This window comes from Brassica napus, unplaced genomic scaffold, assembly GCF_020379485.1.
Source record: "Brassica napus cultivar Da-Ae unplaced genomic scaffold, Da-Ae ScsIHWf_1749;HRSCAF=2379, whole genome shotgun sequence".
NCBI classification, from domain to species: domain Eukaryota; kingdom Viridiplantae; phylum Streptophyta; class Magnoliopsida; order Brassicales; family Brassicaceae; genus Brassica; species Brassica napus.
The window spans coordinates 70,240-84,201 of NW_026015168.1; the positions used below are offsets into that span (position 1 = coordinate 70,240).

General features: G+C 46.4%; 25 non-coding genes across 25 annotated transcripts; all 25 read right to left on the bottom strand.

Annotated features, from left to right (window-relative positions):
* Nucleotides 1-1,539: 1,539 nt before the first annotated feature.
* On the bottom strand, nucleotides 1,540-1,658 carry LOC125598701. Its single transcript, XR_007332632.1, has one exon. It is a non-coding gene; the product is annotated as a 5S ribosomal RNA (ribosomal RNA).
* A 379-nt stretch (nucleotides 1,659-2,037) lies between these two features.
* Nucleotides 2,038-2,156, bottom strand: LOC125598722. The gene has a single exon (XR_007332653.1). It is a non-coding gene; the product is annotated as a 5S ribosomal RNA (ribosomal RNA).
* Nucleotides 2,157-2,535: 379 nt separating this feature from the next.
* LOC125598702 lies at nucleotides 2,536-2,654 on the bottom strand. The gene has a single exon (XR_007332633.1). It is a non-coding gene; the product is annotated as a 5S ribosomal RNA (ribosomal RNA).
* Nucleotides 2,655-3,032: 378 nt separating this feature from the next.
* On the bottom strand, nucleotides 3,033-3,151 carry LOC125598703. Its single transcript, XR_007332634.1, has one exon. It is a non-coding gene; the product is annotated as a 5S ribosomal RNA (ribosomal RNA).
* Nucleotides 3,152-3,529: 378 nt separating this feature from the next.
* On the bottom strand, nucleotides 3,530-3,648 carry LOC125598704. Its single transcript, XR_007332635.1, has one exon. It is a non-coding gene; the product is annotated as a 5S ribosomal RNA (ribosomal RNA).
* A 379-nt stretch (nucleotides 3,649-4,027) lies between these two features.
* Nucleotides 4,028-4,146, bottom strand: LOC125598723. Its single transcript, XR_007332654.1, has one exon. It is a non-coding gene; the product is annotated as a 5S ribosomal RNA (ribosomal RNA).
* Nucleotides 4,147-4,525: 379 nt separating this feature from the next.
* Nucleotides 4,526-4,644, bottom strand: LOC125598706. Its single transcript, XR_007332637.1, has one exon. It is a non-coding gene; the product is annotated as a 5S ribosomal RNA (ribosomal RNA).
* Nucleotides 4,645-5,022: 378 nt separating this feature from the next.
* LOC125598707 lies at nucleotides 5,023-5,141 on the bottom strand. Its single transcript, XR_007332638.1, has one exon. It is a non-coding gene; the product is annotated as a 5S ribosomal RNA (ribosomal RNA).
* Nucleotides 5,142-5,518: 377 nt separating this feature from the next.
* On the bottom strand, nucleotides 5,519-5,637 carry LOC125598708. Its single transcript, XR_007332639.1, has one exon. It is a non-coding gene; the product is annotated as a 5S ribosomal RNA (ribosomal RNA).
* Nucleotides 5,638-6,015: 378 nt separating this feature from the next.
* On the bottom strand, nucleotides 6,016-6,134 carry LOC125598724. Its single transcript, XR_007332655.1, has one exon. It is a non-coding gene; the product is annotated as a 5S ribosomal RNA (ribosomal RNA).
* Nucleotides 6,135-6,511: 377 nt separating this feature from the next.
* On the bottom strand, nucleotides 6,512-6,630 carry LOC125598709. Its single transcript, XR_007332640.1, has one exon. It is a non-coding gene; the product is annotated as a 5S ribosomal RNA (ribosomal RNA).
* A 378-nt stretch (nucleotides 6,631-7,008) lies between these two features.
* LOC125598710 lies at nucleotides 7,009-7,127 on the bottom strand. Its single transcript, XR_007332641.1, has one exon. It is a non-coding gene; the product is annotated as a 5S ribosomal RNA (ribosomal RNA).
* Nucleotides 7,128-7,506: 379 nt separating this feature from the next.
* LOC125598711 lies at nucleotides 7,507-7,625 on the bottom strand. Its single transcript, XR_007332642.1, has one exon. It is a non-coding gene; the product is annotated as a 5S ribosomal RNA (ribosomal RNA).
* Nucleotides 7,626-8,004: 379 nt separating this feature from the next.
* LOC125598712 lies at nucleotides 8,005-8,123 on the bottom strand. The gene has a single exon (XR_007332643.1). It is a non-coding gene; the product is annotated as a 5S ribosomal RNA (ribosomal RNA).
* Nucleotides 8,124-8,503: 380 nt separating this feature from the next.
* On the bottom strand, nucleotides 8,504-8,622 carry LOC125598713. The gene has a single exon (XR_007332644.1). It is a non-coding gene; the product is annotated as a 5S ribosomal RNA (ribosomal RNA).
* A 376-nt stretch (nucleotides 8,623-8,998) lies between these two features.
* On the bottom strand, nucleotides 8,999-9,117 carry LOC125598714. The gene has a single exon (XR_007332645.1). It is a non-coding gene; the product is annotated as a 5S ribosomal RNA (ribosomal RNA).
* Nucleotides 9,118-9,494: 377 nt separating this feature from the next.
* On the bottom strand, nucleotides 9,495-9,613 carry LOC125598715. Its single transcript, XR_007332646.1, has one exon. It is a non-coding gene; the product is annotated as a 5S ribosomal RNA (ribosomal RNA).
* A 377-nt stretch (nucleotides 9,614-9,990) lies between these two features.
* On the bottom strand, nucleotides 9,991-10,109 carry LOC125598717. Its single transcript, XR_007332648.1, has one exon. It is a non-coding gene; the product is annotated as a 5S ribosomal RNA (ribosomal RNA).
* Nucleotides 10,110-10,488: 379 nt separating this feature from the next.
* Nucleotides 10,489-10,607, bottom strand: LOC125598718. Its single transcript, XR_007332649.1, has one exon. It is a non-coding gene; the product is annotated as a 5S ribosomal RNA (ribosomal RNA).
* Nucleotides 10,608-10,980: 373 nt separating this feature from the next.
* LOC125598719 lies at nucleotides 10,981-11,099 on the bottom strand. The gene has a single exon (XR_007332650.1). It is a non-coding gene; the product is annotated as a 5S ribosomal RNA (ribosomal RNA).
* A 380-nt stretch (nucleotides 11,100-11,479) lies between these two features.
* LOC125598744 lies at nucleotides 11,480-11,597 on the bottom strand. The gene has a single exon (XR_007332675.1). It is a non-coding gene; the product is annotated as a 5S ribosomal RNA (ribosomal RNA).
* Nucleotides 11,598-11,975: 378 nt separating this feature from the next.
* On the bottom strand, nucleotides 11,976-12,094 carry LOC125598720. Its single transcript, XR_007332651.1, has one exon. It is a non-coding gene; the product is annotated as a 5S ribosomal RNA (ribosomal RNA).
* A 374-nt stretch (nucleotides 12,095-12,468) lies between these two features.
* On the bottom strand, nucleotides 12,469-12,587 carry LOC125598733. The gene has a single exon (XR_007332664.1). It is a non-coding gene; the product is annotated as a 5S ribosomal RNA (ribosomal RNA).
* Nucleotides 12,588-12,959: 372 nt separating this feature from the next.
* Nucleotides 12,960-13,079, bottom strand: LOC125598743. Its single transcript, XR_007332674.1, has one exon. It is a non-coding gene; the product is annotated as a 5S ribosomal RNA (ribosomal RNA).
* Nucleotides 13,080-13,453: 374 nt separating this feature from the next.
* Nucleotides 13,454-13,571, bottom strand: LOC125598726. The gene has a single exon (XR_007332657.1). It is a non-coding gene; the product is annotated as a 5S ribosomal RNA (ribosomal RNA).
* Between the last annotated feature and the right edge of the window lie 391 nt (nucleotides 13,572-13,962).

The window sequence follows — 13,962 nt, forward strand, 5'->3', positions numbered from 1 at the left end:
CAGGCTATTGTACATTCATTGGAGGCAATCTTGTTACTTGGAAGAGCAAGAAACAGAAGATAGTGTCATGCTCAAGTGCTGAAGCTGAATATAGGGCAATGAGGAAGCTCACTAATGAGTTGATCTGGATCAGGAACCTACTTCAAGACTTGGGTATAGAGACATCAACTCCAATCACCATGCATTGTGATAATCAAGCTGCAATACACATAGCTTCCAACAGTGTGTTCCATGAGAGAACTAAACACATTGAGGTGGACTGTCATAAAGTTAGGCAAGCAGTGGAACAAAGGATCATCTTACCTTGCTACACAAGGAGTGAGGATCAACTAGCTGACATCTTCACTAAGGCTGCAAGCACCAAGGTTTGCGGGTTCATACATTCCAAGTTAGGACTCGTAGATCTTTCATCACACTGATCCTCTTAGCCATGAAGTGTTCTACTCTTTTTCCTTGGCTTGGTTTTTATCCCATGAGGTTTTTCCAAGCTAAAGGTTTTAATGAGGGAATGCTTCATGGTTTCCAAGCTAGACCAGTCCCTATGGTCAAGCTTGAGGGGGAGTGTGAAGATGAAGCAATAAATATCTAGAGTGTATGAAGATGAAGCAATAAGATATGGAAATGAAACAATAAGAAACAAGAGGGAATTAGGCGAGTTCAAATGAAGCATGAGCTGTGTTGCCTTGTGTTCCAAGTCTGTCCCCTAGGTGAAGTACAAGACAAAGATAAGGAAACTGAATCACAATAATCAGAAGGAGATGTCTTTTGCTGTGTGGGACAAACAAGAGAGAGAGCCGTTGGAGTGTGCAGATGGCACATGAAGGATCAGCTCACATGGGTTGGTTAAGGTTCCAAGTCAATGGAGATGTTTAGGACATGTCACTGTCCGGGACCAGCCTGCACAAGATCAGACTTGTCCTCTTCTCACCTTGTTTATTATTTGTCTAGTTTATTATATCTCATGTACTTGTAACCTCTTTATATATATGGGATGTTCCCATAAACAAATCAAGCAATGGAATAAGAGATTCCTTCTTCATATTCTCTCATTTGCAATACTCTCTCTCTCTTTCCTATTTTTACTCAAACTCCTTAATCTCTTTGATCTTATCACATAAACCATCTCATAAATCACTAATTCTCACAGGTATGATCGCACCCGTTACTACATCACTCTCGTTTCTATATATCCTTTTTGCGGCCAATCCAAGTGCAAGGCCTTGGGGCCCACATGATTTTCTGGCCGTTTTCTTTCGAGCGAAAAAGTGCGTCGAGGTTAATGGTGTTAAGAAAGCATCAAAACACCCTGAGAATCCGCTTTCGATCTTTTTTATGTGCCATAACTTTCTGCAGCCCGTTTGAGGGTCAAAACGGCTGAATTTGAGCCCGAAAATTTACGCCATCTAATCACCGCCCATCGTGTATTCTGGGGCTTTCCGAAATGGTGCTATGGGCGACGTAGTTCCTCACGGTTCAAAAGTTATGAGGTTTTCAAGTTTGGACTCGTTTTAGGCTGAAAAAAAAATAAAAAAATAAAAAGGAGTGCAACACGAGGACTTCCCGGGAGGTCACCAATCCTAGTACTACTCTCGCCCAAGCACGCTTCACTGCGGAGTTCTGATGGGATCCGGTGCATTAGTGCTGGTATGATCGCACCCGTCAGTACATCACTCTCGTTTCTATATATCATTTTTGCGGCCAATCCAAGTGCAAGGCCGTGGGGCCCACATGATTTTCTGGCCGTTTTGTTTCGAGCGAAAAAGTGCGTCGAGGTTAATGGTGTTAAGAAAGCATCAAAAACACCCTGAGAATCCGCTTTCGATCTTTTTTACGTGCCATAACTTTCTGCAGCCCGTTTGAGGGTCAAAACGGCTGAATTTGAGCCCGAAAAATTATGCCGTCTAATCACCACCCATCGTGGATTCTGGGGCTTTCCGAAATGGTGCTATGGGCGACGTAGTTCCTCACGGTTCAAAAGTTATGAGGTTTTCAAGTTTGGACTCGTTTTAGGCTGAAAAAAAAGTAAAAAAATAAAAAGGAGTGCAACACGAGGACTTCCCGGGAGGTCACCAATCCTAGTACTACTCTCGCCCAAACACGCTTCACTGCGGAGTTCTGATGGGATCCGGTGCATTAGTGCTGGTATGATCGCACCCGTCAGTACATCACTCTCGTTTCTATATATCATTTTTGCGGCCAATCCAAGTGCAAGGCCGTGGGGCCCACATGATTTCTGGCCGTTTTGTTTCGAGCGAAAAAGTGCGTCGAGGTTAATGGTGTTAAGAAAGCATCAAAAACACCCTGAGAATCCGCTTTCGATCTTTTTTACGTGCCATAACTTTCTGCAGCCCGTTTGAGGGTCAAAACGGCTGAATTTGAGCCCGAAAAATTACGCCGTCTATTCACCACCCATCGTGGATTCTGGGGCTTTCCGAAATGGTGCTATGGGCGACGTAGTTCCTCACGGTTCAAAAGTTATGAGGTTTTCAAGTTTGGACTCGTTTTAGGCTGAAAAAAAAGTAAAAAAAATAAAAAGGAGTGCAACACGAGGACTTCCCGGGAGGTCACCAATCCTAGTACTACTCTCGCCCAAGCACGCTTCACTGCGGAGTTCTGATGGGATCCGGTGCATTAGTGCTGGTATGATCGCACCCGTCAGTACATCACTCTCGTTTCTATATATCCTTTTCTCGGCCAATCCAAGTGCAAGGCCGTGGGGCCCACATGATTTTCTGGCCGTTTTGTTTCGAGCGAAAAAGTGCGTCGAGGTTAATGGTGTTAAGAAAGCATCAAAAACACCCTGAGAATCCGCTTTCGATCTTTTTTACGTGCCTTAACTTTCCGCAGCCCGTTTGAGGGTCAAAACGGCTTAATTTGAGCCCAAAAAATTACGCCGTCTATTCATCGCCCATCGTGGATTCTGGGGCTTTCCGAAATGGTGCTATGGGCGACGTAGTTCCTCACGGTTCAAAAGTTATGAGGTTTTCAAGTTTGGACTCGTTTTAGGCTGAAAAAAAATAAAAAAATAAAAAGGAGTGCAACACGAGGACTTCCCGGGAGGTCACCAATCCTAGTACTACTCTCGCCCAAGCACGCTTCACTGCGGAGTTCTGATGGGATCCGGTGCATTAGTGCTGGTATGATCGCACCCGTCAGTACATCACTCTCGTTTCTATATATCCTTTTCGCGGCCAATCCAAGTGCAAGGCCGTGGGGCCCACATGATTTTCTGGCCGTTTTGTTTCGAGCGAAAAAGTGCGTCGAGGTTAATGGTGTTAAGAAAGCATCAAAACACCCTGAGAATCCGCTTTCGATCTTTTTTACGTGCCATAACTTTCTGCAGCCCGTTTGAGGGTCAAAACGGCTGAATTTGAGCCCGAAAAATTACGCCATCTAATCACCGCCCATCGTGGATTCTGGGGCTTTCCGAAATGGTGCTATGGGCGACGTAGTTCCTCACGGTTCAAAAGTTATGAGGTTTTCAAGTTTGGACTCGTTTTAGGCTGAAAAAAAAATAAAAAAATAAAAAGGAGTGCAACACGAGGACTTCCCGGGAGGTCACCAATCCTAGTACTACTCTCGCCCAAGCACGCTTCACTGCGGAGTTCTGATGGGATCCGGTGCATTAGTGCTGGTATGATCGCACCCGTCAGTACATCACTCTCGTTTCTATATATCATTTTTGCGGCCAATCCAAGTGCAAGGCCGTGGGGCCCACATGATTTTCTGGCCGTTTTGTTTCGAGCGAAAAAGTGCGTCGAGGTTAATGGTGTTAAGAAAGCATCAAAAACACCCTGAGAATCCGCTTTCGATCTTTTTTACGTGCCATAACTTTCTGCAGCCCGTTTGAGGGTCAAAACGGCTGAATTTGAGCCCGAAAAATTACGCCGTCTAATCACCACCCATCGTGGATTCTGGGGCTTTCCGAAATGGTGCTATGGGCGACGTAGTTCCTCACGGTTCAAAAGTTATGAGGTTTTCAAGTTTGGACTCGTTTTAGGCTGAAAAAAAAATAAAAAAATAAAAAGGAGTGCAACACGAGGACTTCCCGGGAGGTCACCAATCCTAGTACTACTCTCGCCCAAACACGCTTCACTGCGGAGTTCTGATGGGATCCGGTGCATTAGTGCTGGTATGATCGCACCCGTCAGTACATCACTCTCGTTTCTATATATCATTTTTGCGGCCAATCCAAGTGCAAGGCCGTGGGGCCCACATGATTTTCTGGCCGTTTTGTTTCGAGCGAAAAAGTGCGTCGAGGTTAATGGTGTTAAGAAAGCATCAAAAACACCCTGAGAATCCGCTTTCGATCTTTTTTACGTGCCATAACTTTCTGCAGCCCGTTTGAGGGTCAAAACGGCTGAATTTGAGCCCGAAAATTTACGCCGTCTAATCACCGCCCATCGTGGATTCTGGGGCTTTCCGAAATGGTGCTATGGGCGACGTAGTTCCTCACGGTTCAAAAGTTATGAGGTTTTCAAGTTTGGACTCGTTTTAGGCTGAAAAAAAAATAAAAAAATAAAAAGGAGTGCAACACGAGGACTTCCCGGGAGGTCACCAATCCTAGTACTACTCTCGCCCAAGCACGCTTCACTGCGGAGTTCTGATGGGATCCGGTGCATTAGTGCTGGTATGATCGCACCCGTCAGTACATCACTCTCGTTTCTATATATCCTTTTGCGGCCAATCCAAGTGCAAGGCCGTGGGGCCCACATGATTTTCTGGCCGTTTTGTTTCGAGCGAAAAAGTGCGTCGAGGTTAATGGTGTTAAGAAAGCATCAAAAACACCCTGAGAATCCGCTTTCGATCTTTTTTACGTGCCATAACTTTCTGCAGCCCGTTTGAGGGTCAAAACGGCTGAATTTGAGCCCGAAAAATTACGCCGTCTAATCAACGCCCATCGTGGATTCTGGGGCTTTCCGAAATGGTGCTATGGGCGACGTAGTTCCTCACGGTTCAAAAGTTATGAGGTTTTCAAGTTTGGACTCGTTTTAGGCTGAAAAAAAAATAAAAAAATAAAAAGGAGTGCAACACGAGGACTTCCCGGGAGGTCACCAATCCTAGTACTACTCTCGCCCAAGCACGCTTCACTGCGGAGTTCTGATGGGATCCGGTGCATTAGTGCTGGTATGATCGCACCCGTCAGTACATCACTCTCGTTTCTATATATCCTTTTTGCGGCCAATCCAAGTGCAAGGCCGTGGGGCCCACATGATTTTCTGGCGTTTTGTTTCGAGCGAAAAAGTGCGTCGAGGTTAATGGTGTTAAGAAAGCATCAAAAACACCCTGAGAATCCGCTTTCGATCTTTTTTACGTGCCATAACTTTCTGCAGCCCGTTTGAGGGTCAAAACGGCTGAATTTGAGCCCGGAAAATTACGCCGTCAATTCACCACCCATCGTGGATTATGGGGCTTTCCGAAATGGTGCTATGGGCGACGTAGTTCCTCACGGTTCAAAAGTTATGAGGTTTTCAAGTTTGGACTCGTTTTAGGCTGAAAAAAAGTAAAAAAATAAAAAGGAGTGCAACACGAGGACTTCCCGGGAGGTCACCAATCCTAGTACTACTCTCGCCCAAGCACGCTTCACTGCGGAGTTCTGATGGGATCCGGTGCATTAGTGCTGGTATGATCGCACCCGTCAGTACATCACTCTCGTTTCTATATATCCTTTTCTCGGCCAATCCAAGTGCAAGGCCGTGGGGCCCACATGATTTTCTTGCCGTTTTGTTTCGAGCGAAAAAGTGCGTCGAGGTTAATGGTGTTAAGAAAGCATCAAAAACACCCTGAGAATCCGCTTTCGATCTTTTTTACGTGCCATAACTTTCTGCAGCCCGTTTGAGGGTCAAAACGGCTGAATTTGAGCCCGAAAAATTACGCCGTCTATTCATCGCCCATCGTGGATTCTGGGGCTTTCCGAAATGGTGCTATGGGCGACGTAGTTCCTCACGGTTCAAAAGTTATGAGGTTTTCAAGTTTGGACTCGTTTTAGGCTGAAAAAAAAATAAAAAATAAAAAGGAGTGCAACACGAGGACTTCCCGGGAGATCACCAATCCTAGTACTACTCTCGCCCAAGCACGCTTCACTGCGGAGTTCTGATGGGATCCGGTGCATTAGTGCTGGTATGATCGCACCCGTCAGTACATCACTCTCGTTTCTATATATCCTTTTCTCGGCCAATCCAAGTGCAAGGCCGTGGGGCCCACATGATTTTCTGGCCGTTTTGTTTCGAGCGAAAAAGTGCGTCGAGGTTAATGGTGTTAAGAAAGCATCAAAAACACCCTGAGAATCCGCTTTCGATTTTTTTACGTGCCTTAACTTTCCGCAGCCCGTTTGAGGGTCAAAACGGCTGAATTTGAGCCCAAAAAATTACGCCGTCTATTCATCGCCCATCGTGGATTCTGGGGCTTTCCGAAATGGTGCTATGGGCGACGTAGTTCCTCACGGTTCAAAAGTTATGAGGTTTTCAAGTTTGGACTCGTTTTAGGCTGAAAAAAAATAAAAAAATAAAAAGGAGTGCAACACGAGGACTTCCCGGGAGGTCACCAATCCTAGTACTACTCTCGCCCAAGCACGCTTCACTGCGGAGTTCTGATGGGATCCGGTGCATTAGTGCTGGTATGATCGCACCCGTCAGTACATCACTCTCGTTTCTATATATCATTTTTGCGGCCAATCCAAGTGCAAGGCCGTGGGGCCCACATGATTTTCTGGCCGTTTTGTTTCGAGCGAAAAAGTGCGTCGAGGTTAATGGTGTTAAGAAAGCATCAAAAACACCCTGAGAATCCGCTTTCGATCTTTTTTACGTGCCATAACTTTCTGCAGCCCGTTTGAGGGTCAAAACGGCTGAATTTGAGCCCGAAAAATTACGCCGTCTAATCACCGCCCATCGTGGATTCTGGGGCTTTCCGAAATGGTGCTATGGGCGACGTAGTTCCTCACGGTTCAAAAGTTATGAGGTTTTCAAGTTTGGACTCGTTTTAGGCTGAAAAAAAATAAAAAAATAAAAAGGAGTGCAACACGAGGACTTCCCGGGAGGTCACCAATCCTAGTACTACTCTCGCCCAAGCACGCTTCACTGCGGAGTTCTGATGGGATCCGGTGCATTAGTGCTGGTATGATCGCACCCGTCAGTACATCACTCTCGTTTCTATATATCCTTTTCTCGGCCAATCCAAGTGCAAGGCCGTGGGGCCCACATGATTTTCTTGCCGTTTTGTTTCGAGCGAAAAAGTGCGTCGAGGTTAATGGTGTTAAGAAAGCATCAAAAACACCCTGAGAATCCGCTTTCGATCTTTTTTACGTGCCATACCTTTCTGCAGCGCGTTTGAGGGTCAAAACGGCTGAATTTGAGCCCGAAAAATTACTCCGTCTAGTCACCGCCCATTGTGGATTCTGGGGCTTTCCGAAATGGTGCTATGGGCGACGTAGTTTCTTACGGTTCAAAAGTTATGAGGTTTTCAAGTTTAGACTCGTTTTAGGCTGAAAAAAAAATAAAAAAATAAAAAGGAGTGCAACACGAGGACTTCCCGGGAGGTCACCAATCCTAGTACTACTCTCGCCCAAGCACGCTTCACTGCGGAGTTCTGATGGGATCCGGTGCATTAGTGCTGGTATGATCGCACCCGTCAGTACATCACTCTCGTTTCTATATATCCTTTTCTCGGCCAATCCAAGTGCAAGGCCGTGGGGCCCACATGATTTTCTTGCCGTTTTGTTTCGAGCGAAAAAGTGCGTCGAGGTTAATGGTGTTAAGAAAGCATCAAAAACACCCTGAGAATCCGCTTTCGATCTTTTTTACGTGCCATACCTTTCTGCAGCGCGTTTGAGGGTCAAAACGGCTGAATTTGAGCCCGAAAAATTACTCCGTCTAGTCACCGCCCATTGTGGATTCTGGGGCTTTCCGAAATGGTGCTATGGGCGACGTAGTTTCTTACGGTTCAAAAGTTATGAGGTTTTCAAGTTTAGACTCGTTTTAGGCTGAAAAAAAAATAAAAAAATAAAAAGGAGTGCAACACGAGGACTTCCCGGGAGGTCACCAATCCTAGTACTACTCTCGCCCAAGCACGCTTCACTGCGGAGTTCTGATGGGATCCGGTGCATTAGTGCTGGTATGATCGCACCCGTCAGTACATCACTCTCGTTTCTATATATCCTTTTCGCGGCCAATCCAAGTGCAAGGCCGTGGGGCCCACATGATTTTCTGGCCGTTTTGTTTCGAGCGAAAAAGTGCGTCGAGGTTAATGGTGTTAAGAAAGCATCAAAAACACCCTGAGAATCCGCTTTCGATCTTTTTTACGTGCCATAACTTTCTGCAGCCCGTTTGAGGGTCAAAACGGCTGAATTTGAGCCCGAAAAATTACGCCGTCTATTCACCGCCCATCGTGGATTCTGGGGCTTTCCGAAATGGTGCTATGGGCGACGTAGTTCCTCACGGTTCAAAAGTTATGAGGTTTTCAAGTTTGGACTCGTTTTAGGCTGAAAAAAAAAATAAAAAAATAAAAAGGAGTGCAACACGAGGACTTCCCGGGAGGTCACCAATCCTAGTACTACTCTCGCCCAAGCACGCTTCACTGCGGAGTTCTGATGGGATCCGGTGCATTAGTGCTGGTATGATCGCACCCGTCAGTACATCACTCTCGTTTCTATATATCCTTTTCTCGGCCAATCCAAGTGCAAGGCCGTGGGGCCCACATGATTTTCTGGCCGTTTTGTTTCGAGTGAAAAAGTGCGTCGAGGTTAATGGTGTTAAGAAAGCATCAAAAACACCCTGAGAATCCGCTTTCGATCTTTTTTACGTGCCATAACTTTCTGCAGCCCGTTTGAGGGTCAAAACGGCTGAATTTGAGCCCAAAAATTACGCCGTCTATTCACCGCCCATCGTGGATTCTGGGGCTTTCCGAAATGGTGCTATGGGCGACGTAGTTCCTCACGGTTCAAAAGTTATGAGGTTTTCAAGTTTGGACTCGTTTTAGGCTGAAAAAAAAATAAAAATAAAAAGGAGTGCAACACGAGGACTTCCCGGGAGGTCACCAATCCTAGTACTACTCTCGCCCAAGCACGCTTCACTGCGGAGTTCTGATGGGATCCGGTGCATTAGTGCTGGTATGATCGCACCCGTCAGTACATCACTCTCGTTTCTATATATCCTTTTCTCGGCCAATCCAAGTGCAAGGCCGTGGGGCCCACATGATTTTCTGGCCGTTTTGTTTCGAGCGAAAAAGTGCGTCGAGGTTAATGGTGTTAAGAAAGCATCAAAAACACCCTGAGAATCCGCTTTCGATCTTTTTTACGTGCCATAACTTTCTGCAGCCCGTTTGAGGGTCAAAACGGCTGAATTTGAGCCCGAAAAATTACGCCGTCTATCACCGCCCATCGTGGATTCTGGGGCTTTCCGAAATGGTGCTATGGGCGACGTAGTTCCTCACGGTTCAAAAGTTATGAGGTTTTCAAGTTTAGACTCGTTTTAGGCTGAAAAAAAAATAAAAAATAAAAAGGAGTGCAACACGAGGACTTCCCGGGAGGTCACCAATCCTAGTACTACTCTCGCCCAAGCACGCTTCACTGCGGAGTTCTGATGGGATCCGGTGCATTAGTGCTGGTATGATCGCACCCGTCAGTACATCACTCTCGTTTCTATATATCCTTTTCGCGGCCAATCCAAGTGCAAGGCCGTGGGCCCACATGATTTTCTGGCCGTTTTGTTTCGAGCGAAAAAGTGCGTCGAGGTTAATGGTGTTAAGAAAGCATCAAAAACACCCTGAGAATCCGCTTTCGATCTTTTTTACGTGCCATAACTTTCTGCAGCCCGTTTGAGGGTCAAAACGGCTGAATTTGAGCCCGAAAAATTACGCCGTCTATTCACCACCCATCGTGGATTCTGGGGCTTTCCGAAATGGTGCTATGGGCGACGTAGTTCCTCACGGTTCAAAAGTTATGAGGTTTTCAAGTTTGGACTCGTTTTAGGCTGAAAAAAAATAAAAAAATAAAAAGGAGTGCAACACGAGGACTTCCCGGGAGGTCACCAATCCTAGTACTACTCTCGCCCAAGCACGCTTCACTGCGGAGTTCTGATGGGATCCGGTGCATTAGTGCTGGTATGATCGCACCCGTCAGTACATCACTCTCGTTTCTATATATCCTTTTCTCGGCCAATCCAAGTGTAAGGCCGTGGGGCCCACATGATTTTCTTGCCGTTTTGTTTCGAGCGAAAAAGTGCGTCGAGGTTAATGGTGTTAAGAAAGCATCAAAAACACCCTGAGAATCCGCTTTCGATCTTTTTTACGTGCCTTAACTTTCCGCAGCCCGTTTGAGGGTCAAAACGGCTGAATTTGAGCCCGAAAAATTACGCCGTCTATTCACCGCCCATCGTGGATTCTGGGGCTTTCCGAAATGGTGCTATGGGCGACGTAGTTCCTCACGGTTCAAAAGTTATGAGGTTTTCAAGTTTGGACTCGTTTTAGGCTGAAAAAAAAATAAAAAAATAAAAAGGAGTGCAACACGAGGACTTCCCGGGAGGTCACCAATCCTAGTACTACTCTCGCCCAAGCACGCTTCACTGCGGAGTTCTGATGGGATCCGGTGCATTAGTGCTGGTATGATCGCACCCGTCAGTACATCACTCTCGTTTCTATATATCCTTTTCTCGGCCAATCCAAGTGCAAGGCCGTGGGGCCCACATGATTTTCTGCCGTTTTGTTTCGAGCGAAAAAGTGCGTCGAGGTTAATGGTGTTAAGAAAGCATCAAAAACACCCTGAGAATCCGCTTTCGATCTTTTTACGTGCCATAACTTTCGCAGCCCGTTTGAGGGTCAAAACGGCTGAATTTGAGCCCAAAAATTACGCCGTCTATTCACCGCCCATCGTGGATTCTGGGGCTTTCCGAAATGGTGCTATGGGCGACGTAGTTCCTCACGGTTCAAAAGTTATGAGGTTTTCAAGTTTGACTCGTTTTAGGCTGAAAAAAAATAAAAAAATAAAAAGGAGTGCAACACGAGGACTTCCCGGGAGGTCACCAATCCTAGTACTACTCTCGCCCAAGCACGCTTCACTGCGGAGTTCTGATGGGATCCGGTGCATTAGTGCTGGTATGATCGCACCCGTCAGTACATCACTCTCGTTTCTATATATCCTTTTCGCGGCCAATCCAAGTGCAAGGCCGTGGGGCCCACATGATTTTCTGGCCGTTTTGTTTCGAGCGAAAAAGTGCGTCGAGGTTAATGGTGTTAAGAAAGCATCAAAAACACCCTGAGAATCCGCTTTCGATCTTTTTTACGTGCCATAACTTTCTGCAGCCCGTTTGAGGGTCAAAACGGCTGAATTTGAGCCCGAAAAATTACGCCGTCTAATCACCCCCATCGTGGATTCTGGGGCTTTCCGAAATGGTGCTATGGGCGACGTAGTTCCTCACGGTTCAAAAGTTATGAGGTTTTCAAGTTTGGACTCGTTTTAGGCTGAAAAAAAAATAAAAAAATAAAAAAAGGAGTGCAACACGAGGACTTCCCGGGAGGTCACCAATCCTAGTACTACTCTCCCCAAGCACGCTTCACTGCGGAGTTCTGATGGGATCCGGTGCATTAGTGCTGGTATGATCGCACCCGTCAGTACATCACTCTCGTTTCTATATATCCTTTTCCGGCCAATCCAAGTGCAAGGCCGTGGGGCCCACATGATTTTCTGGCCGTTTTGTTTCGAGCGAAAAAGTGCGTCGAGGTTAATGGTGTTAAGAAAGCATCAAAAACACCCTGAGAATCCGCTTTCGATCTTTTTTACGTGCCATAACTTTCTGCAGCCCGTTTGAGGGTCAAAACGGCTGAATTTGAGCCCGAAAAATTACGCCGTCTATTCACCGCCCATTATGGATTCTGGGGCTTTCCGAAATGGTGCTATGGGCGACGTAGTTCCTCACGGTTCAAAAGTTATGAGGTTTTCAAGTTTGGACTCGTTTTAGGCTGAAAAAAAAGTAAAAAAATAAAAAGGAGTGCAACACGAGGACTTCCCGGGAGGTCACCAATCCTAGTACTACTCTCGCCCAAGCACGCTTCACTGCGGAGTTCTGATGGGATCCGGTGCATTAGTGCTGGTATGATCGCACCCGTCAGTACATCACTCGTTTCTATATATCCTTTTCTCGGCCAATCCAAGTGCAAGGCCGTGGGGCCCACATGATTTTCTGGCCGTTTTGTTTCGAGCGAAAAAGTGCGTCGAGGTTAATGGTGTTAAGAAAGCATCAAAACACCCTGAGAATCCGCTTTCGATCTTTTTTACGTGCCTTAACTTTCCGCAGCCCGTTTGAGGGTCAAAACGGCTGAATTTGAGCCCGAAAAATTACGCCGTCTATTCACCGCCCATTATTGATTCTGGGGCTTTCCGAAATGGTGCTATGGGCGACGTAGTTCCTCACGGTTCAAAAGTTATGAGGTTTTCAAGTTTGGACTCGTTTTAGGCTGAAAAAAAAAAAAAAATAAAAAGGAGTGCAACACGAGGACTTCCCGGGAGGTCACCAATCCTAGTACTACTCTCGCCCAAGCACGCTTCACTGCGGAGTTCTGATGGGATCCGGTGCATTAGTGCTGTTATGATCGCACCCGTCAGTACATCACTCTCGTTTCTATATATCCTTTTCTCGGCCAATCCAAGTGCAAGGCCATGGGCCCCACATGATTTTCTGGCCGTTTTGTTTCGAGTGAAAAAGTGCGTCGAGGTTAATGGTGTTAAGAAAGCATCAAAAACACCCTGAGAATCCGCTTTCGATCTTTTTTACGTGCCATAACTTTCCGCAGCCCGTTTGAGGGTCAAAACGGCTGAATTTGAGCCCGAAAAATACGCCGTCTATTCACCGCCCATCGTGGATTCTGGGGCTTTCCGAAATGGTGCTATGGACGTAGTTCCTCACGGTTCAAAGTTTATGAGGTTTTCAAGTTTGGACTCGTTTTAGGCTGAAAAAAAAAAAAAATAAAAAGGAGTGCAACACGAGGACTTCCCGGGAGGTCACCAATCCTAGTACTACTCTCTCGCCAAGCACGCTTCACTGCGGAGTTCTGATGGGATCCGGTGCATTAGTGCTGGTATGATCGCACCCGTCAGTACATCACTCTCGTTTCTATATATCCTTTTCGCGGCCAATCCAAGTGCAAGGCCGTGGGCCCACATGATTTTCTGGCCGTTTTGTTTCGAGCGAAAAAGTGCGTCGAGGTTAATGGTGTTAAGAAGCATCAAAAACACCCTGAGAATCCGCTTTCGATCTTTTTTACGTGCCATAACTTTCCTGCAGCCCGTTTGAGGGTCAAAACGGCTGAATTTGAGCCCGAAAAATTACGCCGTCTATTCACCGCCCATTATGGATTCTGGGGCTTTCCGAAATGGTGCTATGGGCGACGTAGTTCCTCACGGTTCAAAAGTTATGAGGTTTTCAAGTTTGACTCGTTTTAGGCTGAAAAAAAGTAAAAAATAAAAGGAGTGCAACACGAGGACTTCCCGGGGGTCACCAATCCTAGTACTACTCTCGCCCAAGCACGCTTCACTGCGGAGTTCTGATGGGATCCGGTGCATTAGTGCTGGTATGATCGCACCCGTCAGTACATCACTCTCGTTTCTATATATCCTTTTCTCGGCCAATCCAAGTGTCAAGGCCGTGGGGCCCACATGATTTTCTTGCCGTTTTGTTTCGAGCGAAAAAGTGCGTCGAGGTTAATGGTGTTAAGAAAGCATCAAAAACACCCTGAGAATCCGCTTTCGATCTTTTTTACGTGCCTTAACTTTCCGCAGCCGCCGTTTGAGGTCAAAACGGCTTAATTTGAGCCCAAAAATTGCGCCGTCTATTCACGCCCATCGTGGTTTCTGGGGCTTCCGAATGGTGCTATGGGCGACGTAGTTCCTCACGGTTCAAAGTTATGAGGTTTTCAAGTTTGGGACTCGTTTTTAGCTGAAAAAAAATAAAAAAATAAAAAGGAGTGCAACCTAGG